This window comes from Panthera onca, chromosome D4 (genome assembly GCF_046562875.1).
Source record: "Panthera onca isolate mPanOnc1 chromosome D4, mPanOnc1 haplotype 2, whole genome shotgun sequence".
NCBI lineage: Eukaryota > Metazoa > Chordata > Mammalia > Carnivora > Felidae > Panthera > Panthera onca.
Genome location: NC_138351.1, coordinates 76,908,182 through 76,933,938, shown reverse-complemented (window position 1 = coordinate 76,933,938; position 25,757 = coordinate 76,908,182). Strand labels below are relative to the sequence as shown.

At 42.1% G+C, this 25,757-nt stretch overlaps 1 protein-coding gene and 1 long non-coding RNA gene across 5 annotated transcripts in view; one reads left to right on the top strand and one right to left on the bottom strand.

The window, feature by feature from the left end:
- The window catches only part of ASTN2 (astrotactin 2), an 876,482-nt gene that overhangs the window by 730,410 nt on the left and 120,315 nt on the right, over window positions 1-25,757 (top strand). The gene's annotated exons all lie outside the window — the stretch shown is intronic.
- Window positions 18,943-24,072, bottom strand: LOC132663021 (uncharacterized). The gene is made up of 3 exons (XR_009602806.3): window positions 23,945-24,072; window positions 22,551-22,647; window positions 18,943-21,682 (listed from the first exon to the last, which is right to left on the bottom strand). It is a non-coding gene; the product is annotated as an uncharacterized LOC132663021 (long non-coding RNA).

The following is a 25,757-nucleotide window of genomic DNA, read 5'->3' as shown; positions in this document are numbered from 1 at the left end:
ATAATGACTTATTTCTGTATAGTTTGGAATCCTCCCATAGTGCCTGACCCACATAGATTTTCAATGTTAATGAATTGAGTTGTTTATGGGTAGATATCAATATATGTATGTATATGTGTATAGATATAGATATTTAGTCTTATGTAGCCCTAGAGACTAGGTGAGTATATAATAAGCCTTCTAAAATGTATCATGGTCAACTGATGCTATGGATGATTGGGGGCTATCTGAAGCAAAAACTTTTTTTTTTTTTTTTGCCTCTATGTCATCTTTACCATGTCTCAACCATCTTGAAACTTCACCTGGCTCAAATTTAAATATCCCAGCTCATCTGATTGAGTTTTATCTTAGAGGATAGAAGCCTAATGAAGGAGTATGGACTTTGGAAAACTTGGCTTCTGCTTTCAGTTTCCACCACTTTGCACTGAGAAATCTAGGGCCAGTCATAATCTTTTCTAGGTCTCAGTTTCCTTATCTATGGAATGGGAAAAATAACAATCACTGAACATGCTACCTTCAAGATCGAAGGTAGTAAAGTTCTTGGGACAGAGTAGGTACTAGTAAATTTTAGTTGCTTCTCATTTCCATGAATTAAAAACAATGAAAGGAAAATTAAATGTTCAGAAGAAAACAACAAAGTAAGGTGTAAGACTTGTTTTGGATGGAGAATTAGGATTACTCACACACTTGGCCAGGGGAGGCCAGAATAAGGAAATGTGGGTTTTCTCCTTTGATCTCTGGATTTTCACCAACAGCTGAGTCCAGTGCTGGAATTATTTATTTGCAAGCTCACGAATGTGTGTGCACTGATATACATGCATACGGACTCTTTCTCTCTTGCCCTCTCTCTGTCTCTCTTTTACACACACAAACACACCACACTTTATTACTGCCATCTGTTCCATATCTTTTTGAACTAGCTGTTGAAATGCTCACTCTCCTTCCCTGTCTCCTTCCCCTGCCCCTCGCCCCTGGGTTTGGCGCTCTCTTTGTTTCTTTCAGAGAAGCCATTGCTCTGTCGGTTCTGGGACTCTATTGGGAAAGCCAAACATAAGTAGCCTCCTGTTCCAGTTGTTTTGAGCAGAAACGGGGCTTGTTTTGGGGGGTGGCTAAATTCCCCACACACTAACCTGTCATCGATATTAAAAACAGACATCTGGTTCTCTCGCGTGGCCTCACCAGAGAAATTGGCACGGGTTTCAGCCTTTTGGGCAGGAGGGTAGGAATATGAAGTGGGGGCTGAGGCACAAGCATATTTAATAAAGTCAAATTCCTTGATTGACTTATGGAGGAATAGGTGAGGAAAGGGTAGGGGCTTGACTGGAAGTGGCACGTAGGATGAGCTAGTAGTCGAGCTGGAGATAAAATGGGAGGGACTCTGGTTTCTTTCCCTGCTTTCCCTGCCAATTCCAGTCATCTTTCCACCAGTCCATATTACCTCTAGTAGGCTGTGCCGTGCTGAGGCAGATGGAAATTAGGGTATAGAAGGTATCTGTTTGTCTGGGCATGATGAAGTATTGAGCCACCTGATGGCAGCTGGAGGGCTGTGACCTTATAGGGAATGTAGACCTTCAGAATCATCACTACTTTGTCTATTTTCATATATGTCAGCTTCTGTGAACCCCAGAAGTTCAGAGTAGAAGGACCTAAAGCATGAGTCCAGCTCCCTCATTATAAGGGTCAGAAGAATGAAGACAAGAAGGGGAAGGGTCTCACTCAGTGTCATAATCTCCCACCACACCCCCCTGAACTTGCCTAGGTAATCTGCTGGATTTTTTAACCTTCTAAAAATCAGAAACTTCTCTCTCTTGCCATGGGCTTTCCAACTTCAACTTGTTTGATTCAGGCCTGGGCCCCCACAGAGGCAGCAGGGCCTTTACACCATTCCCCAAGCAGCAACATCTGGAGCTGGTCAGTGCCCTTTGCTGTCCTGGCATCTGGGAGCCTGCTGGGCTGCTCCCCAGCCGATCAGTACCAGGCTCCCCTTCTGCCAACTCTCAGCTTTTGTGTGTGTTTCCTCCTTTCTCTGTCCTTTCCTGACTCTCTCCCTCCCTCTTTCTCTTTCTTTTTCTCCCTCTGTGTGTGTTTCCTCTTGATATCTTTCTGTCTCTTCCTTTGTCTTTTTCACTTCATGTCCTCTTCTGTCTGTGTCTCGCACCATCTTTTCTTGTGTTTGTCTCCCTGAACTGGCTTAGGTATAAACTGCTCATATAAATTCCTCTAGATCTGGGTCACGGATGATGTCTAGAATGATGAGAAGATGCCTCCACCACCCCACCCCCATTCGATATCTTCTTTCTCCCAATTTCCATTAAGTTTCTATTAAATCTAATCTACAACCGAAAGACAACCCCCCTCCCCCCCACACACCATCCCATCTTAGACCTTAGACTGAAGACCTTCTCGGGTGAAGGCAAGCAGTTATAGAGGTCAATTTGTGTGGGGGAGTAACTGAAGGCAAGGGACAACATGGTCCCAATTTCCCTAGGAGCTGAGAGGATGGTAGCAGCAACATCTGTGATATAACTGTTGAAAAAATACTGTGGAGATTACTCAGAGCTTCTCGAGCAGCGTAGGCCATGGCTCAGCCATACTCTTCGAGAAGCTAGAGGGGCCCTTATCCGCCTGCCGTCTGCCTGCTCTGGACCAGCTTGAGGGAGGTGATGTCATTGGAGACTGGGCCTCATTCCCTCAGCTAGAGTGGAGGAGAGGAGGGGGGATGAAGAAAATATGTTTTACAGGGTGAGGTACAAACCAACATGACTGAAAACATCTGGAACTGATATTAGATCCTCAGAAAACATTTCTGTCACTACAGCTGCTCTTCGGATGAGAGGTTTCCAAAAGTGAAGTACTTCCAAAGGGAAAAGGTACTTGGAGGGTCTTAATTCTCTCCATTCCTGCATGCCACCCAGCCTGCTTTCTACCCAGCCCACTTTCTGTATCAGAGTTTTTTCTTTTCTTTTTCTTTCTTCTTCTTCTTCTTTTTTTTTTTTACAGTTCATAAAGCACATTCACTCATCTCATTAATGTATATGGAGCTCTTACTGTGGTCCATATATTGCAGAACATGCTGGGCATGGGAGAGTAATAAAACAGGCATGATTCTTGCCCATATGGATCTTGGACTTGACTAGGAGAGAGAGAGAACATAGCAAGAAATTACCCTCTAGCATGATAGGTGTGGAGATAATTCAGATACTGTTAAGAGCACAGAACAGAGGCTTCTAACTCAGGCGCATGGTGTCAGTAAAGGCTACCTAGAGGAAGTGAGGGAGCTGTTCAAGATTCCGGTTTTAGTAATTAATCATGCTGATTAACCCCTCTTATTCAAGACTATGAGCCCTCCCATGTGGAGCTCACCCTCCGGCTGAAAAGACTGCTCTTCAAGTCTCACTTCTTCCCTGCTGCTTGTACATACAGTCACACTGCTGGAGAAAAGCACACAGTTGAGAGTATTTGGCACCAGTATATCATCAGTCACCAGTGTCATCTGGATGCTTCACCACCAGGCAATCCTACTAGACTTCTCCTGTCATTTACTTTCTTCTCCATCATCTTTCAATTGATGACACCCTATCCTTCCCCGCCTCTCTCAGCAGATGGGCTTGTCCCTCATTCACAGAGAAGATAACATAGGGAGTAGTTCAACCTCCGTCTGTGACAATTTTAAGTCTCTGTGCCCCTTTCTGCCTATTTTTCCACTTCCCTGATGATACGATGTAGGAGGTGCTCTTCCTCTCTAGAGTTAGTCCTTTTAATTGTTTTAATGTTTATTTATTTGAGAGAGAGAGAGACAGAGACAGAGAGAGAATGAGCGGGGGAGGGGCAGAGAGAGAGACAGAGACACAGAATCCAAAGCAGGCTCTAGGCTCCGAGCTGTCAGCACAGAGCCTGACGCAGGGCTCGAACTCATGAACCACGAGATCATGACCTGAGCCGAAGTTGGACGTTTAACCAATGAGCCACCCAGGCGCACCTAGAGTTAGTCCCCTTATTCACACTGCCCTCATGTCCTCCTAAATTCTTAGGAAACTTTACATATTAATTATATCCCTGTATTTTGTATCTTCAGTCTCTCCTTCAGTAGATTATTTTTACCATAATTTAAATATTCTTGTAGGTTTTTCTTCTTAAAGAAACAAAACACTCCATTTTCTACTATCAGTTTGTCTCGTCTTAATAAACACACTTTTGAAAGTAGAATCTACAGTGGTTGACCCCATTTCTTCACTTTCCACTCCTTCCTCACCTCACTTTGCTTGACTCTGTCTCCTGCAACCACCATGTTGCTGACATGAATCATTTTCTCTGCAAATGTCTGTGACTTCCATGCGGTACTAAATCCAATGATTTTTTTTTTTTTAATTTTTGATCATAATTTACTTGATATCTTCATTTGTTCTATGGGGTTGACCATTGTCTTCTGAAACCTTTGCTTTTCTTGCTTTCTTTGACCATACTGTCCTGGGTTTCCACTAGCCTGTCTGACTCCAACTCAGCCTCCCTTTCCGGGTCCTCCAGTTTGCTCTTTAAATCTTAGAGTCCTTAGGTCTTGGTCTTCTATCTTCTCTTCTTTTCTTTTTAAGTTTATTTTTTGAGGTGGGGGAGGACAGAGGGTCCGAAATGGGCTCCATACTGACAGCAGCGAAGAGCCTGATGTGGGGCTCAAACTCACAAACCATGAGATCATGACCGGAGCCTAAGTCACATGCTTAAGCCACCCAGCCACCCTTTCTATCTACTCTTAATTTAAACTGTCTCTGGGCTCCCACGTGCACTCCGATAGTTAAAATCAACACATTCGCTGCTCTTATGTTTGTATTTCCATCTCATGCTTCTGAGCTCTCTACCCATATCTAGCTGAATAAAAAAAGGCACGTGCAGTGTGGTGTCTCACAAACAATCCAAACTCAACACATCCCAAACTGAACTTGTTACCATCTCCACACGCATACGCCCCTGCCCAAGTGTTAGTTTATTCTCTGTAAATGGTACCACTATAAATTGAGTTCCTTGAAGAAAACCCCCCAAGGTATAACTCTTTTCTCTTATTTATCCTCATATTCAATTTATAACCAAGTTCTTTAGCTTCGATCTCCATCGTCTCTTTCTCTGCCAGAGAAAAAGAAGTATTATTGAAGGTATAATCGACACATAACACTATCTCTTGTTATTCTCTTTTTTTTCATATTGCCTAGTGTAAGCCACAATTATCTCTTGCAGCTACCTTCTAATTAGTTTTCATATTAGCCACATTTTGTCCCTTTCAGTTCTCAGTTCTAAAGGCAGAGCTACCCTTCAAAATACAGCTCTTGATCATATCTGGACCTAGCACAGTGCCTGGCATATCATGGACGCTCAATTAATAGTTGATGAATAGATATCTGATTTATAATATTACTCTCCTGACTTAAACCTTTTAAGAGCTTCCCATAACTCTTCTAACTGAATAAAAAAAAAAATTTTGACATGGCCTATAAGGTTATGAATAATTGTTCTTGCCTTCTTCTCCAGTCTTCTATCTATTCTTGATATCTCCAATTTTCTTTCCCACTGGGGTCTATACACTCAGGTCTCAGTTAAATGTCACTTCTCTAAATCCTTAGATTATATTTGGCCCTTTCATTGATTATGTGAACTTTTAGCATTCAATACTCCCTTGGTAGCACTTATTACAATTATAATGAATGGATTTTGATTGGGGGTTGGGGGAGATGGGCTTAACATTTGCCTTTCTCACTAGAATATTAACTCCTCCTAGGTAGAATTATGTTCCTCTTTTTTATCACTTCATCCCCAGTGTCTAGTAAAATGTCAGGCATATGGTAGGCACCTAATAAAGGCCCTGAAGTGTGAGCAAGAAATAGTGAGATCATGTGAGGGTTGAGGGGAAGATGAATAAGGAGAGTATCCCAGATAGAGAGAGGGAAAAGCATGTGCAGTGGCCTTAAGGAATAAAAGGGTAATGTGGCTGAAGATTAAATTTTGATTGGTAGATTTAAAAGAGAAAAGACCATAGAAGGGGTGAAGTTATGGTGAGCTGTTTAAGGCATGTTAAAGAATGCATGTTTTATTGCCTTGGCTGCTAGTCAATGGAAGATGAGTTGAAGCATCTTTGAATCTAGTATTTCATTTTATCCACAAATTCATCCTTCCAAGTAGGGAATTATTATCTCCATTTAAAGGTGAGAGAATTGAAGATCAGGCTTGTGAAGTTGATAGTCAAAAATCCAACTTCTGAGAAGAGTGGGGTCAAAAATTGAATTTTGGTATCCTGATTATTTAATCTACGTTTCTTTCCATTTCTGACTGCCGGTGTATGCTAGTCAGAGGCAAGAAGCCCCTGGCCCTGGGGATCAAGAACAATGGCTGAATGGTTTCTCTACAGAACTTCATTGTCCTAAGGATTCTGTGTGGGCATCAAGGAGTTGACTGAGTGACCCAATTTATAGGACTAAGGTCCATCTTAGTTGGAGGGATAGTTGACATGGGACTGAGCAGAGGCATCCAAAAAGATTGCCTAAAGATGAAAGGAAAAGATGAGGAAAAGAGTGTAGCTATAAGTACCTCTGTACCCCCATCAGACTTGGGGAGGGGGTAGGAAGGAGGATTTCCCTCTAAGGCATTATTTGTTGACTTAAAAAAAATCTTACTTCTGGGGCGCCTGGGTGGCTCAGTTGGTTGAGCGTCTGGCTTCAGCTCAGGTCATGATCTCATGGTTTGTGAGTTTGATTCCTGTGTCTGTGCTGACAGCTCAGCGCCTGGAGCCTGTTTCGGATTCTGTGTCTCCCTTTCTCTCTGCCCCTTCCCCCGCTTGTGCTCTCTCTCTCTCTCTCTCTTTCTTTTTCTCTCTCTCTCAAAAATAAATAAACATTAAAAAAAATAATAAAAAAAACCTTCCTTCTCCATTATACCTCAAATCTTTCTTCCTCACTGAGGCCACTCTAGATACTTCCAGTATAACTTCCTCATCAGGCTTCTCTACCTCTTCTTGTCTTCCCCTATATTCAGTCTTACTGGTGCTGCCAGAGTCTTATCTGTCTATGCCGGTGTTCCCCAAAACACAGTCTCTAAAGGTGAATATGTTAAGGAAAAAAGAAAAAAAAAAAAAAAAACCCGAACTAAACATCGGTACTTCTCAACACTGTTGTGAGCAGCAAATGGAATTCTGTATGATGTATGTGAGATGCCTGGTGCATGGAGGATATAAAATAATTACTCATCCCTTTTCTTTTCTCTTTAGCATCCCCTTTGAAAATATACACAATACTCTTCCTTATCTGAAATACTTGGCCTTAAACTAGAAGTAGGAATTGGCTACATAGCGTTTTTTAATATTTGGATAAGTTGCCATCATTTGAAATCTGGAATGTTTTCCCATGAAAACTTGGATTCCTGGCTTCTGTTGAAAAAAGAGTAGGTTCTGGCAAGCTGGGGCGTAATCCCACATGGCAGCAGTGGACAGGATTGCTAAGTAGCAGCTCCCCACTGTAGAGAATGCGCGTAAGCTCTAGTTTGGGAAAGTGCCCCGTCTTCCATTTTGTCTGACGTCTGACCAACTGCATGAATTTGTATTATCTGCTTTACCCCTTAGATATTTGATTGTGTCTTTCCTAACCCAGGCCAGGGACACAGAGCATCTTCCCTTCAGAGTTTTGAATTAATCATGTCTTGGAATATTCTAGCCTACTCTTTGCCTGTATCATAACAAAGGTGGGGGGGGGGGCGTTGAGCTGATTATTAATAATAATAGCAGAAATGTCCTATAAAAATAGCTTCAATTTTTGAATGTTTGCTCTGTGCCCCTGATGAGGGAGCATGGGGCAAGCTGAGGGCAAAGTACAGGCTAACGGTACCCTCCCCTCCCTCCCTCCCCCCCCCCCCCCCCCACCAAGGTGGGATGTGTGTGATATTCCTCCAACAGTCCTGGCTGCCCAAGAACAGGGGAAAGGAAAGAAAGTAAGTGGTTGACTGATTGAGATCGCAGTCACGCAGGCCAGGAGTCTCCTTCAGTTTACAGATAACTTAGTAAACTGCAAGAAAAAGGCAATCTCATCCACAGTCTAATCTCCAGAAACCTATAGACTCTGTTTCCTGGAACCCTGATATCACCCTCATCAAAATTTAAGGGGGTTTACGTACTTGCCCTGGTGATGTGGGAAACAAGGCAAATGAAAAATTAAGTTCCCTTACTACCTACAACCCATTGACAAGTCTTTGAAATAGGCAGAGTGACCTTCCTCTAGAAGCCCAGCTGCCTCGATGTTGACACTTTGCTAGGGGCAAAAGGGAATCTTGGCTTAACATTATCCTGACCCACCTTCCCCTCCTCACAGGATTCTGTGCATCTCCTTAAACACATAAATATTCCTTTGCAAACCTCTTTTATCTTTAATCCCCAAGTATATGTTGGCAATTATACTCCAAGCATATGGCCCCTGATACATATCTGAAGGGTCTCACGACTGAGGTTTTACTAAACAGTAATAAATGACATTTTCTTAACAACAACTAGCCCCTCAAGGTCCTGGAAACCTTGCTTCCAGAATTCCTTAGAGAAGTATGCTGTCCCTAACTCCCTCCCAACCTGAGGGTGTATAATCAGTCACTCTTCTCAATCCCAGGCGGCTCTTTCTGCCCATGGGTCCTGTCCCTGTGCCTTAATAAAATCATCTTTTTGCACCAAAGACGTCTTCAAGAATTTTTTTCCTGGCCGTCGGCTCCAAACCCCAGCATTACCCCAAAACCCCATCACCCCACAAGACTTCTAGCTCTGTGAGGATCTCCGTCTAGTTCATCACTGTATTTGTCTGTCCTGTCCTAGCATAGGTTCACAGCAGAAACCTAATGGGTAACCATTAAAGGAGTACACCGAATGGAAGAAGTAGAGGTGCTGTGCTAAACTCTATGTTCACCATAATTCTTTGATGAAGTTATTATTGTTATTCGCATTTTCACAAAAGCCTGAACTGTGACTTTTGTCTCTTTCTCATAATATTAACTTTACTTTGTTGTCTTTTCCGGTGTCTCCCTGCCTGGTACCAAGACTGCTTCACCACAATACTTCAGCTGATAGATGATCAACTAGGAGTAGCCCCACTAGGTCACATGCTTCTAGAATCCTAAAATATACTTACAAGATCTTTATAGATTCAATTCAGATGAGGAAACTGAATTCCAGAAGTCAAGGAACTTTCTTTTAGTCTCCTGGTGAGTAGATGTGGATCTCTCTGCTCCCAGCCATGCATGGATTCTCCCCTGCCCCCCGCCAGGTGTGAAAAGGTAATTTTATTAAAGCATGGGGAAAGGAACCAGGCAGAAAGAGCTGCCCAGAGATTGTGAGGCGAGACTGATTATATACTTGGGAGTTGGGGAGGTAAAGTCAGTGGGATTTTCCAAAAGGATTTTCCTATGCTAAAGAAGACTCATCAGATTCTGGAGGCCTAGCCATTGTCATTGTTCAACTAAGGTTGTTTTCCCCTCTAGCAAAGCATTAACATTAAGATACTGGGGAGTTCCTGGAGAAATGTTGTACTCCACCTGCCTCAAGTATTTGTCAATGGGCAGCAGGTTAAAAGGAAATTTAATCTCGTCTACATTTCCTCCAGAGTTTCCCACATCATTCCCCCCTGAACAGTTTTGACCCTTAAATCTTAAAGGTTGCTGAGGGTGGAAGGTCTTCTCTTCTATAACTTCTTCTTGGTGAATAGGGGTGTAGAGATGTCCCTACCTATGGACCAACATTGGTCAGTTGAGGTATGTATATATAGGAGTTACCAAAGGCCAAGGCAGCCAATCCCAGGTAGAAAACATGTATGAACCTCCTTGAGTAGAAAAGATCATCTATCAGCTGGAAGTCATGGTAGTGAAGGAGTCTTGGCACCAGTCAGGGAGACACGGGAAATAAGACAACAAAATAAGGTTAATATTATGAGAAAGAGAAACCTAAATAAAAGACCTTTGATAGTTAGAATCTTCCTCAACTCTTTTGTTGTCTCCTGAAGAGAAATTTGAGGTCTTCCACAGGTTCACAGGAGTAAGAAGGCATGTCAGCAGGCATACTAGAATCCTGTGAGGAAGATACAGGTTTAATTTTTTATTTCTTTTTTTTTTTAATTTTTTAATGTTTATTTATCTATAAGAGAGAGAGAGAGAGAGAGAGAGAGAGAACAGGGGAGGGGCAGAGAGAGAGGGAGACACAGAATCTGAAGCAGGCTTCAGGCTCTGAGCTGTCAGCACAGAGCCCAACACAGGGCTCAAACCTATGAACTGCAAGATCATGATCTGAGCCAAAGTCAGAAGCTTAACCAAATGAGCCACCCAGGCACCCCGGTTAATTCTTGAAACATGAATCCATGAGGAACGTCCTTCTAATTTTACTGCAGTGAGAGTACATAATATGACCCAGTAGAGGTCCTTCCATTTAGGAGTTAAATTTCCTGATGTATTAGACTTCCAATCCTTTAAATAAACCAGGTCTCCTGGGTTTATATGGGGTGGGTTGCTAGCAACTGTCAGATCAGATTTAGGGAGGATATAGTTTGCATATTCATTTAGAGATGTAGGAATTAACCCAGCCTCAAGTGAATAATTTAATAAAGCTCTATAGCCTGTATCTATTGATAAGTCTACAGTGAGAAAAGCCTTTTTATATACACTTGTTGGGGGAATCCAACCCATTTTCCAGTTGTTTAAATAGTCATCTGCCTATGGGGTCCTGTTATCCCCACGGAATAACAACCAAGAAGATTGTCTATACATGAGCTATTTCTCTGAAGTTTACCTCAAGTTGCCCAGCTTAGCCAACATTTAAAGACAGAACTAGAATTTAACATCTGCAAAGATGTGTTATTATTGAACATAATTTTTCTCTATAATTACCCTCATTCCAGTGATAGCCAAATCAAGACTAATTCTTTTTGAAAAGTCCAATTTTAACAAACTTGGCCTAATTATTTACTTAGCTTAACAAAAGTAGTTCTTGATCAATATAGATCTTTAAAAAAATTTTTTTTAATGTTCTATTTATTTTTGAGACAGACAGAGCATGAGCAGGGGAGGGGCAGAGAGAAAGGGAGACAAAGCAGGCTCCAGGCTCTGAGCTGTTAGCACAGAGCCCGATGTGGGGCTCGAACTCCCAAACTGTGAGATCATGACCTGAGCCAAAGTCGGATGCTTAACCGACTGAACCACCCAGGTGCCCCAATATAGATCTTTTAAAATTTGCTTTGCTAGAGCTTTTTATAAGGAATCGAGATTGAACTTTTAGTAGCCTCTCTAGGCCAGAAGCCATGCCAAGTACTTGCCGTAAGACATGCCTGCGATACCTATTGATTTGGGCTAATTCCTCTTCATGAGGTCCCCAAAGTATCCTGTGGTTTCTGCACCTGCCAGGAAGTGACATTTTTACTTACTTGGTAAGGAAGACTCTGGGTACTCTCTAAGCAAGATATTAGACCAACATTTCCAAGGGGCTTTATTGGCTTCATGCTTCATAAAGTCAACCTTAGTTCTTTAAAGCTGTATTGTCATATCTGAGACTATACATGTCTCTCAAATATGATGTTCCAGTCAAAGCCTTGGTAAGATCACCAGTATTTCCAGTGGTGTCCTATTATAAGGAGAGCAGGTTCTTATTGAACTTATGCAAATAGGTATGATTGCCATGGAAGAAAGAACACTCCCAGACTTTGTCATTTTCAGAAGGTTCAGGTAGAGAGAAAAGCTAAATGCTTCAGTTTGTTCACAGAGCAATACTTTGCCCTATTACTGTATATCATGGATATATTAAGAGAAAGTTCCCTGAATCTGGAAGAGCAAATATTAGAGATTAGAGAACCAGCATTAATTCTTCTACCATGTGTCCTTAGAAGTATTCAGGCTTGGATTTGCCCACCAGTTCCATCCCCAGTATTCATAAACTTCCTCCCATTGACTTTCCTTTTCCTAAGTCATCTTATCATGCCTCTCAAGGGAAAGATTTGGGGTACCTTCCTGAAGTCATGTAAGATGAGATCAAGGAGTTGTGTTCATTGGACCCCAAACTCCCCGGGGAGAACTCAGTTGCCCTGCCCTGAGCTGGCCTCACCTAGCCAGGTGGGGAAAGGTAAGGGTGGAGTGCTCTGGAAAGAGGGAATTTGGTTATTAACTAACAATGAATATGGGCTTATAAAAGAACAATTATGGGCCCTGTTGTAATTTCTCTTTAATCCATAATTACTAGGTTTCTCTCCAGCTCATCTTTGCAGACAGTTGACCCATTTAAAGGCCTCAGGTACAGCTGACATCAGTGATGTAAGCCAGCTTTCCAACACATAAGAGTTCCCTGGTAATACTCACTCCATGATTCTAAAGTACCTTTTAGAATCACAGGAAATCTGGAAGGAACTGTAGAGATCACAGACAAACCTCTACCCAGTTCCCCTGCCTCCACCCCTGCCCAGTTCTCTCCTCTCTCACTCAATCATACAGATGAGGAGTAAGACTCAGAAGAGAAGTGACTCCACTGAGATCATTCATAGTTCATGAACGTAATTCCATAGGCCTTAGACCTCATATCAAGAATCCTAGAATAATTTGTGCTGTCAGCACTAACCATTCAAGTGCCAAAGAGTTGGGTCACAATACCTTTGGATTTGGGCTCACTCATTATTTCAGACCCCTGGGCAGAAGTCATCCTTTAGAAGAAGTCTGAGTTCTGAAGAGCATAGCCTTCAAGAAGTGAGCATACCATTTCCAAAGGCCAGAAAAGATGGAAGTCATTCATTCTAGTAGGCAAGAAAACAAATTCCCTTATACAGCCATCCTTGAGAGGTATTTCCTTTATATTTGGAAAAGAGAACAACACAACACAAACTCTTTCCCTTCTTGAGTTGGCTTTGAGGTAACTGATGACAACTTAGCATGGAAGGGCAGAACCGCCCTAGTCATCTTTCTTATCCTCAGTCACACCAAGCTGGTTTCTTCACACCTACTTTCCTCTGCCTAGAATGTTCTTTCCCCAGTTGTTTGAATTGTTGATTGTTTCATCCCATTGTCCTCTTCACTTAGAGGCCTCCTGACCACCCAAATATAAAGTTCCTTCTCTGTCACCCCTTGCCACATCCTCCAGTATTACTGTCCTCACATCACTTGCCATTTTCTGAAATAATTTTACTTATTTATTTATTTTTGCCTATTTATTTTTGGTTCCCCTGCTCCTGAATGTAGGCCCTATAAGATTGGGGACCTCACCTTGACTGTCTCAGTCTGTGCTATATTCCTAGTATCAAAAATGTAAATTATGCTGGTATCAAAAGCCCTGAAACAAGGCAGGCAAACTACTTCTATCCAGTTTAAAGGGAATTAAAGCAAGAATGAAACAAGAGGAGTGGCATTTGTGAAGCACCTTTTCTATACCAGGAATTTTGTAAGCAGTGTGGAAAGTGCAAAGCTAATTTAAAGGAAAGGGGAGAGGGGTGGCTCATTTGGTTGAACATCAGACTCTTGATTTCAGCTTAGGTCATGATCCCAGGGTCATGGGATGGAGCCCTTAAGATCCTCTTTCTTCTTCTGCACCTCTCTCCCATTAGTGCACTTGCTTTTGCTCTCTCACTCTCCCTTAAAAAAAAAAAAAAAGGAAAGGGGAGAGAACTAGCAATGATTGAGCATTTATATACTAGGGACTTATTTAATCATCAGAATTGTTCTGAAAAGTAGTTATTATTATCTTTATAGCACAAATGGGAAATCAAGGTTTGGGAGCAGAGTCACTTGCCTAGGAACTAATTGTTATTAAATGATAGAGCTAAGATTTGAATCTGATTTTTTTCTCATTCAGAAGTCCATGTTCTTTATCCCTACTCTTGATAGCTTCCAAGGAATCCCTGAAAGGGGAAGAACGATGATGATGGTAATGGTGATGATGATGATTTTAATGGAAGAAAGGAAAGGAATATATAGTGAAAGAGAAATAAACATTTTTTATTACAGATATGGAGGAGGACTGAGCATTATTTTCAAGGCAGAAATCTTGGCACAACTTAAGCTCTGATCATACCCTGCCTGGGCCAGGATCTATAGGTCACCATGTTTTCTGCATTGGGTACACATGTTCTGTCATCATGTGTGTGATAAGTTACACCTTAGGAAAATCAGATCTGGCTATTCAGTAGCTGAACCTCTCAGGGGAGTCTTGGACCCGCATCATAAAGAGACAAGGGGGTATTGAAAATGAGATCCAGTGAATACACTCAACTGAATGAACCTAAAGTGATGGAACAAAATCAAACGGCAGTGAGATTGTATTCTTCTAATGTTTCTCACCTAGAATTAGCTACATAGACAACTGCCTTGATGATTATGTTTGTAAGTAGGGTCTTTTTTTTTATAGGCTAAGTTGACACTAGTGGCTCATATTTTTAAAATCTATTTCTTGCTCACATAATTATGGATTATATATTGCATGCCATAGGTGGTTCCAGGCACTGGGGAAATGTTAGAGACAGTTAGTTGTATTGCCCAATTGTAATTCAGAGAGAGGACATGTATTCATCCTGTTTTTTGTTTTGTTTTATTTTTCATTTTGATTAACCTAAAAACAGACACTGAGCAAGGATTAGGAGCAGGTAATTTACTTAGTAGGTACACACAGGAAGCAGTTATGATGGAGCTTGGGTAGTACCACCAGAAAGAGAGAAAGCCAATATAGGGGTGTGTTCACAAGGTTCTTATTGAGGTAATATGGGCTCTAGTCCACCGGCACCTCCTGAGGAGGAAACAAATGCCTCCCATAATCACTGCCAGAATTGAGGATGCAAAGTAGGAGTATGTCTGCTCTGGCTTCCTACCTGTGTTTGAAGATTTCCATTCGTTACACTTCTGGGCCATGTTTACCCCTCTGAGCTGATGCTGGGCATCAGCCAGCTAAGGCCCCCGGGGCAGGAAGCAGAAAGATGCATCTGGCCTGTGCTGGAGGTAGAACAGCATAAGGGGAGTCTGAGCTCGCGCTGGAACTGTCTACTGCAGTTGAGGCTGAAATCAGAGGCTAGGGATGTGTGATGATGCCAAAGGATTGTCTTACATACTCATTCAGAAAAATCTGTATATTGGACAACTACATATGTCAATCATATTGCTATATCAGTGAGTACTATCTTCTTTCTTGGAGTGCTCAATCTGGGGTGAGAGAAATGAAAAATGGACAACTATGTGATAATATGGTAAAAACGAAATGTAACTGAATAGATAAACTTACAGTGGAAGAAAGATTGGTTCTGGTTGGGGAACTGGTGATCAAGGAGGCCATCATGAAGATAGTGGCCATTGACCTCACCGTGGAAGAGTTTCAGTGGTAGAGATGAGTGAGAGGAAATCCAGATGAGGAAAGAGTGGAAACCAACAAAGACATGAAGATGAAAAAGAAAGGAGGACCATGAGAACATAAAGGAGATGGAAGTTTGTGGTCAGGTGGATAAGTGCCTTAAAGGACAGGCTGGTATTTGGACTATTCTCTGGGCAGTGGGGAGTGGTGGAGGGTATTTATGGGTCTACATTGTGATTGCAACACACCTTCTCACTCTCATTGAGAGGGGGTAGGTGCAGGTGAGGCATCATGGGTGGTTCTATTTTAGAGTGGGCCCCGCCAGTCTTGGCTAGTTAAGGTGTTGGCAGCAGAACTGAGGCTCTAATTTGGACAAGTGGGATGAAGGTAAAGATACAAAGCAGGTTAGCTCCCTCCAGACATTCTCTGCCTTTGACGTCCACATGGAGAATGGCATTAGCATTCTGTTCCACCAACCAGGACAGTTTGATAATTTTTATTAATGTGTGGCTTAGTAGTTTCCTCAGCCTTCATCCATCAAATGTTGCATCGCATCTTCAACAGCAGCCCACACCCAGTGCCTCAGAAGCCCATATATCATACCTCAAGTCAGGGAAGCAGACTCCCTTTTATCTGTCTTGCAAAAGCACAGATGTTTGGAATGCCAGTAAATGCACCCAGGCTTCTCTGGGGCGCAAGCACAGCTTCTCCCCGGATGACCTCTTTGGAATTCTCATTCCTGGTGCATTCTGGACAGACAGGCTTCTCTTTTGTTCCTTTAGAGTTGGCTCTGCCTCACTCTTCCAGCCCATGCGTCATGGGCAGCACACTTATGTGGCCACATCTGCCTCGTCCCAGCTGTCTGACACTGTTTGCAAGGCAGATAGATACCCATCGGCATTTGAAAAATTTTATGCCTTGATATCCTGATGTATGGCTTATTTTAAGTCTTCTCTCATATTTCCCCTTTATCGGCTGCAGAAGGAAAGGAATATTGTGAAGGGCTGAATTACAGGAGACATGATCTGACACTAAGTCCCTGTGTGATCATGGGACTCCCCTCTATGGGCCTCATTTTCCCTGTCTTTAAAATGAGGTGGTTGAAACTGATCACTTCCGAGGCCTTTCTGTCTTTAAGGTTTTATGATTTCATGCCTCTAGGGTATTAAATGCATATACTGTCCTTTCTTTTATTCACTTTTGGCAGAATACCTTTGTTTTTTGAAATTTCTATGGAAGTGTAACATTCATACACAAAAGTATACTAATCATAAGTGTACATCTGTATGAATTTTCACAAAGTGAATACAGTCCTGTTACCAATACCCAGATCAAGTAATGGGACGTTGCAAGCCTCCCAGAAGCCCACCTGTGCTTTCATTTAGGTATTTGCCCTTTCCTCAAGGATACGTTTCTATTCGGACTTTTTGAAAAAAGTTTGCTTATTTTTGAGAGAGAAAGAGACAGCATGTGTGTGTGCGCACAAGTTGGGGAGGGGCAGAGAGAGAGAGGAACAGAGGATCTGAAGCCGGCTCCGTGTTGACAGCAGAGAGCCCAATGAAGGGCTCGAACTCTTGAACTGCGAGATAGTGACCTGAGCCGAACCGAGGCAGCCCTCTATTCTGACTTGTATTGTATTTATTTTATTTTGTATTTCTTAGTTTACAGACTAATTTTGCCTCTTTTGAGCTATATATAAAATACACAATATGCATTCTGCTGTGTCTGGATTCTTTTGCTCATCATATTGTGCAATCCATTCATATTGTTAAGAAGAGTTGTAGTTTATTTATCATTATTTGTTCTCAAGAGGAGCTGCCATTTAAAAAGCTGGCAGGAGTTTTAGTATGTATAGACTGCAAGTTATGTTGGAGCTGAGCTTTTCTGTCTAAGAAAGTTCTTGTGAATGGTATGTCTTAAATATATGGGAGTAAGTCCGATTGGTAAATAGTGCTTACTCTGGGGCAAGGATTTAACGGGGGCATTTTGTGGCCTGAAAAAGGCTACCCTCTCAATGATGTTTGGTATGGAGCATTCAAGGGGATTTTAAATTGAGTTGCTGCTGGAAACAGATGGGAAGAAGATCCTGATCACCTTATCAAGTATAGAACCTCTAGGATGAGGTAATATTGTCTCAGCATGTAGGGGAACTCAGCGTGAGGGAGGAGGAAATCTGATTGGTGTGTCAAGCTGAAAGTCACAGTAGGCACAGCCACGCTGGTACAGTGGGCATGACCTGAGCACGAGAAACGAGACTTAGTCCAAAGAGTTTTAGACTCGGGAGCCCAAGCCTGGACCTCTGTGGCTGAGGAGTGTGATGGTCCTCCCTTGGAGAACCACTGTGGTACGTGTTAGACGACTTTTCTAATGCCCTCCTCCTCACCATGACCTGGCATAGAGCCTCACAGAACTCCCATTTTCCATAGTGGCCTTATGTGGCAGTGGCAGGAATTACAGGCAAAGAAGGACAGGGGGCCCACTGGGGACATGATGCTATTCCCCCTTCTCTCTTCATAAAGCACTATAAAGCCTTGACTGAGGAAGCCTCTAGAATTCTCTTATAATCCAGACACGAGCGAGGGTGGCCTCAAGGAGACACTGGACTTCTCAGCAATGTGTACATGTGGGTCTATGACTGCAATTATTCTAAGCATTGAAAGAAGTGTTTGCAGTCCAAGTTGATGAAGTTGTCTACAGATCATGCATGCATTCATTCAACAATTATTTATTGAGTTTCTTTTAACTGTCTATTCAGTATGCCTGGCACTTTTATAACTAATGTATCTTCAACTGCAATCTGTCCCTCCCTTCAGCATTTTTTCACTCGCCATTCTTCCTACCTTTCTTTTTTTTTTTTTAAGTTTATTTATTTTGGGGGGGGGGGAGAGAGAGAGCGCGCATGCGCAACCATGAGCAGGGGAGGGGCAGAAAGAGATTGAGAGAGAGAGAGAGAGAGAGAGAGAGAGAATCCCAAGCAGGCTCTGTGCTGTCAGCACAGGGTCTTGATCCCATGAACCTGTGATAACATGACTTGAGCCAAAATCAAGGGTTGGGCGCTTAACCGACTGAGCCACCCAGACACCCCCACCCCCCACATCTTTCTTAATGTAACTGGTAGGTTACCTATGGTTAGAAGTCTCTTTATGGCTGCATCAGTTTCAGTATGGCTGTTGATGAAGCATTTAGCGGGGAGAGCTATCATCCTGAGACATATTAAACACTGAATAGATATTTGCTAATTATCAGGATCATTTTATCACTGTAAAAGTATATGACCTTCTACCACATTCACTTCCCCAAGTCAATTCTCTAGACCTCAGTTTTCTCACTAAAAGAAAAAGAAAATTATTATAATAGTTCATGTATAAGCTTCCTTATAGGTTTGCGTTTCCTAGATACCAGAAGAATATCTTTTCTTTTATCTTGCCTAAGTGTCTGTGACATAGGTTAGCCATCCATGTAAAGTGGAGAATCTAGCCATTTTTGAAAATCATTCAGGTATGAACTATGTACTTAAGATCCATGCATTTTTTTGTATGTAAATTCTATTCCTCAAAAAAACAAACAGTATGAGAGAGGGTCAGAGAGCGCTTTAGTAGAGCCCTTTGGGATAATAGTATTCAGTAGTAATCATGAAGTAGGAAGTGTATAATCCATTTTATTGACACAGAGATGCTCAGTAACATATCCAAGGTCAAGTGGTGTCCTTTTTAAATCATTGTTGTCCCAGAGCCTACTGCAATTATAACTAGTTCTACCTTTTCCATGAACTCTTTCCTCATTCTTACCTCAGGACCCATGACTGCTCTGGGTTCTAAGATATCTTTGCTCCAGAAACCCCTGGCTTAGGCACCATGTTGTCTGTTGCTCCTGCCCCCACTGTCTGTACTCAATGAATAAACAGACTTTTGGTTCCTGAGGCTGTCAATTGGCCCCGTTTTATAAGTCCTAAATTTGCTGCTAAAGTGTTTTACAAGATACAACCAAACAAAAGCAAGCCTTTGAATAGAAGGTCACAGTTTTGGAAGGGCCTTTTGGGGTTTTAACACTAATGCTGGGCATTAAATTCATCTTAAGCAGAGCTGAGTTTTCCCTCTGGATTGGAGGGATGGGTTTTCAATGACCAGTGTCATTTGGGATCCTGGAAAGCAGAGGGTGGATATTTTTGGCATGGTTTATGCCCAGTGCCTCATTCTTCAGTTGACTCAGGTTTCTGGGTGGAGTTTTAATCTTGTAGTAAGACTCTGGACCTAGGACAACAGTCTGGCCAATTTCCCCTCGGGTCACTCTAAATGACAAAAAATACTGGTAACATTTCCACAGGCACCATTGGAAATGGAACCTTCAAACTCTTGTGTACATGGAAGTACAATCACTTTTAGACGATAAGAATAAAAGGGAGATGCTGGGATGCTTGTCTAAAAGAGCCTGGGCATAGCCATGAGCATGTCCTGCCTTTGGGTCATGCCTTCCTTCTACTTTATAAAACCCTTTTGTCCATTGCCTCATCAAATTGCTTACAGTAGTTCTATGATGGGGAGTATCCTGGGACTCCTTTTCTAGGTCTGAAAATGGAGACTCAGAGAGGGAAAGAGATGTAACCAAAGACACATAGGTGATAAGCGCTGCAGGAATACTAAGGAATCCTGCTTTTGCTGTCAACCATCTACCGTGCAAGGACTTGGGGTTATCACAGTCAGTCATTTAAGCAACTCCTAGATGCTTATGTCATCACCTCTACCATATAAATGGGCAAACTGAAACCTGGGATGGTAGGGTGGCTGGTCCAAAATTAATTACATTGCTCAGGCCCTGGCAGGAGTTTTTCTGGATTGTTTAAAATTGAGTCCATACCAAGGTGCCTCTTAGTAATCCTCCATATGGAAAGAATGATTTCCTCTAAAACTGGCCTCGAGAGCTCGATGTTCTGTAACTGTATCACTTTTTAACATGGCCAGTTGTTTTAGGAAAACAGGTTTCACCAGCTGTGAATTGGTAGCCTCTAGTAGATTAGTGGTTGCTGATGAATTAGAAGACTCTTTAACTTGAGAACATAGCTCCTTTCTGAACTCAAAGTCTCTCTTAAGATTTTATCCATAGAGGTCTTATTCTTGAGACCAGTCATTAATTAGCCGAAGTCCAAAGACCTGCTCAGACTGATTACTGATCATTTACTGTGTAGGTCTGTATACCAGACACTGTTTTAAGGACATCAAATATATTTTCTCAAATCCTTGCAAATTCTGTGATCTATAAATTGTCACTGCCTTTTTTAAAGAAGAGAAAACTGGTGTTCAGCGAAGTAAAATTGCTTGTCCAGGGCAGAATTGGAAATTGAAAAAGGCCAGAGTCCCTGACCCTTTTGGTATGCCAAACTGTCTTTCAGTTATTGAAACACCAACCAAAGATGTTGGAAGGGACTTTAGATATTTCCCAAGTCAGCTTCCTATGAAATTCCAGGATGTTGCAAATGAAGGCTCAGAAGAGGAAAAGGATTCTTGATTAGGTAGAATTGTGCCATATTCTACATTGGCCTAATCAAGTAGATTTTGGAGACTGGTACTTTCTTTTAGGATTCCCTGGGCCTGGGTATAAAGATCATCATTGATACTAGTCATCCGAGGAGGAATCAGAATGTACCTAGAGATTACTCAGGGATTCAGGGCAAGGGCAGAAGAGACTTCTTCACTCTCATGGCTCTCCTAAAGCCTGGACCTTGACTTGAGCACTGTTTTAAGGACTGGAACATTGATTTTGGAGGGCCACACTACTCAAATTATCCTGGAAAATTCCCTGTAATGAATGACCCACCCATTTTTCTCCCTGTTCCTCTCCTTCTTCCTGAGTGAGACATAATCCTAGCAACTGGGTTATGTCACATTTCACTTTGTTTGGAGAGGATAAGATTTTCCCTACTCTAAATTGAGTGATTGAGCTTTTGTGAGCTCACAGATCTAATCTTGAGATGCGGGTGGGTTAAATTTGGTAGTTGAGACATAATAGGAAATAGAGTTTTGGAGAGTTTGGGTTAGAGGGAGTGATTGAATCTTTCTCTCAGTCAGAGATGATCTTTGGGGGCAGACTAGAGTTTCTCCCACGCAGATGGGCTCGTCTTGCTCTGGAACAATGCACTCAGTGACGCTCTCTGAGATAAATACGTGTGCAGTAAAGGTCGAGGGACTGTGTCTGCTTCCAGTTATGTGCTCTTTCCCCCTGAGGCTGTATCTTCCTGGCCATGTCAGACTCAAGGTTCATGAATGGGTGTGGTATCACAGGAGTTCTGGACATCAGATTCTCTTTGGTTCTGACCTCAATTAAGCTACCAACTCTCTGTGGCTTTTGGAAAGTTGTTTCTCCTTTCAGGCTGTATTTCCTCCTCTGGAAAAAAAAAATGGGTGAGAATCTGTCTGTTACAGTCTCCTTTTGAGTTAAGTTTTAAGAATCATTAAGGATTATTCAATCTAAGCAACATATGTTCTGAATGTCCACAGTGTGCCAAACACTGGGCTAAGTGCTGGGAATTCATTGGTGAACAAGAATAGACAAGAACTCAGCCTACTTGAAATTTAGAGTTGAATAGGGGAGATAAACTATAAGCGATTAACTTGAAGCATAGCATTTCCTGGGGAGAAGGACCATGGTGTTTTATGGTAGTATATAGTAAGAAGTTTTAAACTATTGTTGAAAAACTATGTTGAGGTAGAGTAAAAATGTATTTACTGCACACACACACAAATCTCTGGTTAGTAGATATTTATGCCTGATGAATAGGACAAGTTGCATTGTTAAAAGTCCATTTGATCATCGAATGCATCCAAGGAGAGCTGGATCCTTATGGCTTACTGGGCAGGAAGCGTCTGATGGGATGAGAGACCCCACATCTACTGGGGCTGGGCCACAGAAAGCTTAAAGGAATGCCTACTTCTGCATTAATGTGATAATTTGGTTGATATCTGCAAGCTCCAGGAGATCAGGGCCTAAGTCTTTGTCACTCAGCACTGCCTTCCCAACACTCTAGTACAGTTCTGGCACATGGCTAGTATTGAACAAGTGTTGAATGAATGTGGTTGAGAGGAGGTGAGACTGGAACCAGGTCACAATGGGATTAGACAACAGGCTAAGCTGTTTGGACTTCATCCTGTAGGCAAAGGGGAGCGCCGTCAGCCTTTTTCAGAAGGATCAGAGACATGACCAGAATGGCACTTTGGAAAGAAAGAATCTTTCTAAATGTCCTGAGCATAGTTACCTGTTTCTGTAGCCAATTTGTGAACTTCTTGATGGATCTTTTCTCACGCTTCCTTGTGTTTAGCACAGTTCCACGCACAGAGAAAGTACTCGGAATGCTTGTAACACGAATGAATGGATGAGTGAACAGAGGCACAACAAAAAATGGCTGGATAAATGGAGAGTGTGGTGTCCAGCACAGGCTGTAAATAAGTCAGCATGAGATTGGGAATCTCAGCTGTACCATTCATTAACCATGTGACACTGGGGGCAAGACTCAACGTGTTTGTTTGTTTGTTTGTTTGTTTGTTTGTTGTTTTGGCTTTTTAAGGTTTTTGTTTCAATTCCACACAGTATGATATTAATTTCAGGTCTACAATATAGTGATTCAATACTTCCATACATCACTCAGTGCTTATCACGACAAGCGCCCTCCTTAATCCCCATCATCTATTTAACCCTTCCCCCCCACCCACCTCCTTTCTGGTAACCATCAGTTTGTTCTCTGTAGTTAAGAGTCTGGTTCTTGGTTTGTCTCTCTCTGTCTCTCTCTCTTTTTTTCCCTTTGTTCATTTGTTTTGTTTCTGAAATTCCACATATAAGTGAAATCATATGGTATTTGTCTTTCTCCGACTTATTTTGCTTAGCATGATACTCTGTAGCTCCATGCATGTTGTAAATGGCAAGATTTCATTCTTTTTGATGGCTGAGTAATATTCCATTGTAGATGTACGTCACACCTTCTTTATTCATCAATCAGTGAACACTTGGACTGCTTCCATAATATGGCTATTGTAGATAATGCTGCTATAAACATAGAGGCACATCTGTCTCTCTGAATCAGTGTTCTTGTGGGTAAATACCCAGTGTTCTTTGGGTAAATAACCAGTGGTATGATTGCTGGATCATAAATTAGTGTTCTATTTTTAACCTTTTTTTTTTTAAAGGGCGGGGGCCGGAGAGAGGCAGAGGGAAAGGGAGAGAATCCATGATGAGCATAGAGCCCAACGCAGGGCTCTATCCCATGACTCTGGGATCGTGACCTGAGCTGAAACCAAGATTTGGATGCTCAATGGACTGAGCCACCCAGGCACCCCATTTTTAACTTTGAGGAACCTCTATACTGTTGTCTTCCACAGTGGCCGCACCAGTTTGCATTCCCACCAACAGTGCACGGATTAAATTTTGTTTTCTTTCTTAGTTTATCTCTTGACTGTGGACATTAGTGCGTAGTATATGATGGGTGCTCAATAAATTTCAGCAGTTGTTATCTGTGTTATTTCTTTCATGGGGAAGATCCATGATTTTCTGGGGAATCTGCAAAGAAGAGTCTCCCTGGATCCCTCTCTCCTTCTCTGCATGGTTTATAATAACGGTCCTGTAAATGTTTGAGCTGACAGAAGCCATGTAACTCACCAAGTATAAACCCCTTTCTTGTACAGAGATGATGAAGTCCTTGAGAATAAGGGTGGTGAGTTAGAGACAGAGCCAGGACTTGAGCCCAGGTCCTCCAGTTTATGACTCTTGAATCACATATGTATGGCCAATGGAATTATCATTGAGACTGGCCTTATGATTTCAAGGATTCTAGTGGTAGAATGGAGCCTTAGGCTCTTAAACATTCTAAAGGTAAGATGAAATTATTCTTTAAGCTTGCGCAGTACATCAGGTTGGGTATTCCATTCCAACACCCAAAAGGTATGATAATTTGTTTTTGTGTTTTTTTTTTTTTTCTTTTTTCCCTGAGGGAGATGAGTAGTCAGAAGGAATGGGATTAGTAAAAATAAAGATAAGATTCACACCAGAGGCTTCTCTTGCTGGCTCCTAATTGTCTCCTTAAACTTAAACTCCTCTAAGAGTTCCTGGGCCCAGGCTGTGGATGGATCCAGAGTCCATCATAGAATACAGGTGAGCTGAGTAAGAGGCGGAGATGATCACCATCGATTTGTTGCACACTGTCAACAAGGCCATGCACATCTCTGTCCATTTTGCACAGAGAAGGGGCAAGATTGGCTCAAATCATGCAATGTCAGGGCAGAGATGAAATCAACCGGCCATGACATTGCACCAGATAGAGGGTGAAGGATAATGTGGGCCAGGGATAATATGTGCATGGAGGGGGATGGTCTTCTCTGGGGAGTGGACCTGATTAAGGTGGAAGATCCTGAGTTCAGTTTTGGATATGTTATATCTGAGATACTTGGAAACATTCAATTAAAAGATGTAGCAACACATTTGGCTATGAGGACCCAACAAAGAAGATGTGGCCAGGCAATAAGACTCTGAGAATTAATCAGATGAAAGATGGAACAATGCACAATGGATATATCATCTTGATAAAGTCAACTGACCAGTGGAAGTGGGTTTGGGACTGAGCCTTGAGCAACCCCAGCAACTAACTTCCAGGTAGATGAGCTTGAATCTGCAAAAGATAGTAAACAGGAGCAACCTGATGGGACAATAAGAAGGGTGTGTGGAGGAGGGGGAATCAGGCAGCCAGGAAATGAGAGCTTCAAGGAGTAAGGGAGTGGTCAACAGATTGCAGACTGGGATTGTCCAGAGTCACTCTGGCTGTAAACGGCAGAGCCAAAACTTAAGTATAGGTCTGTGTTTCCAAAAACCATTCCTCTTCCTAAATGCTGTATGTTCAATCCAGGTAGGAGACAGACTTGGTGAAATGTCCACGATTGCTAGAACTATCCTGTCCTTCCCTGACTCTCTGGCTCCTTAGACCCCAAATGCCCTCAGAAAAGACAGGCTTAACGGAAGGAAGGTCAACCAGAACTTGAAACTTAACTCTGAGAACACTAAGCCTCCTTTCTGCCAAACTTTCTCCCCTCCCCCATCCCCAGGGAAAGGAGTCCAACAAAACTTCAATTCACTTGTAATTGCCCCACTCCCAGAACTAGAAGGATTTTTTTGTTTTGTTTTGTTTTTGTTGTTTTTTGTTATTGGTTTCCTTCTAACACCCTCAACTGATGCTTTTACAAAACTGTTATTTTAGGGCTGTTTGGACTTGTTTTCTACATAGCTCTTGTTTTCTATTATTTCTCTCTTTTTCCAGGGTTTAGACTAATTAAAGGAAGTGTAAATCACACCTCGTTTGCACAGAATACCTTTCATGAGGTCTGGAAGCAATTTAGCTTCTGTTTGCCAACGATCTTTAGGAAAGAGAAAAAAATCCCCTTGGTTTAAAAAAGATTAATTTCTTGGTGCCAAAAAAACCCAT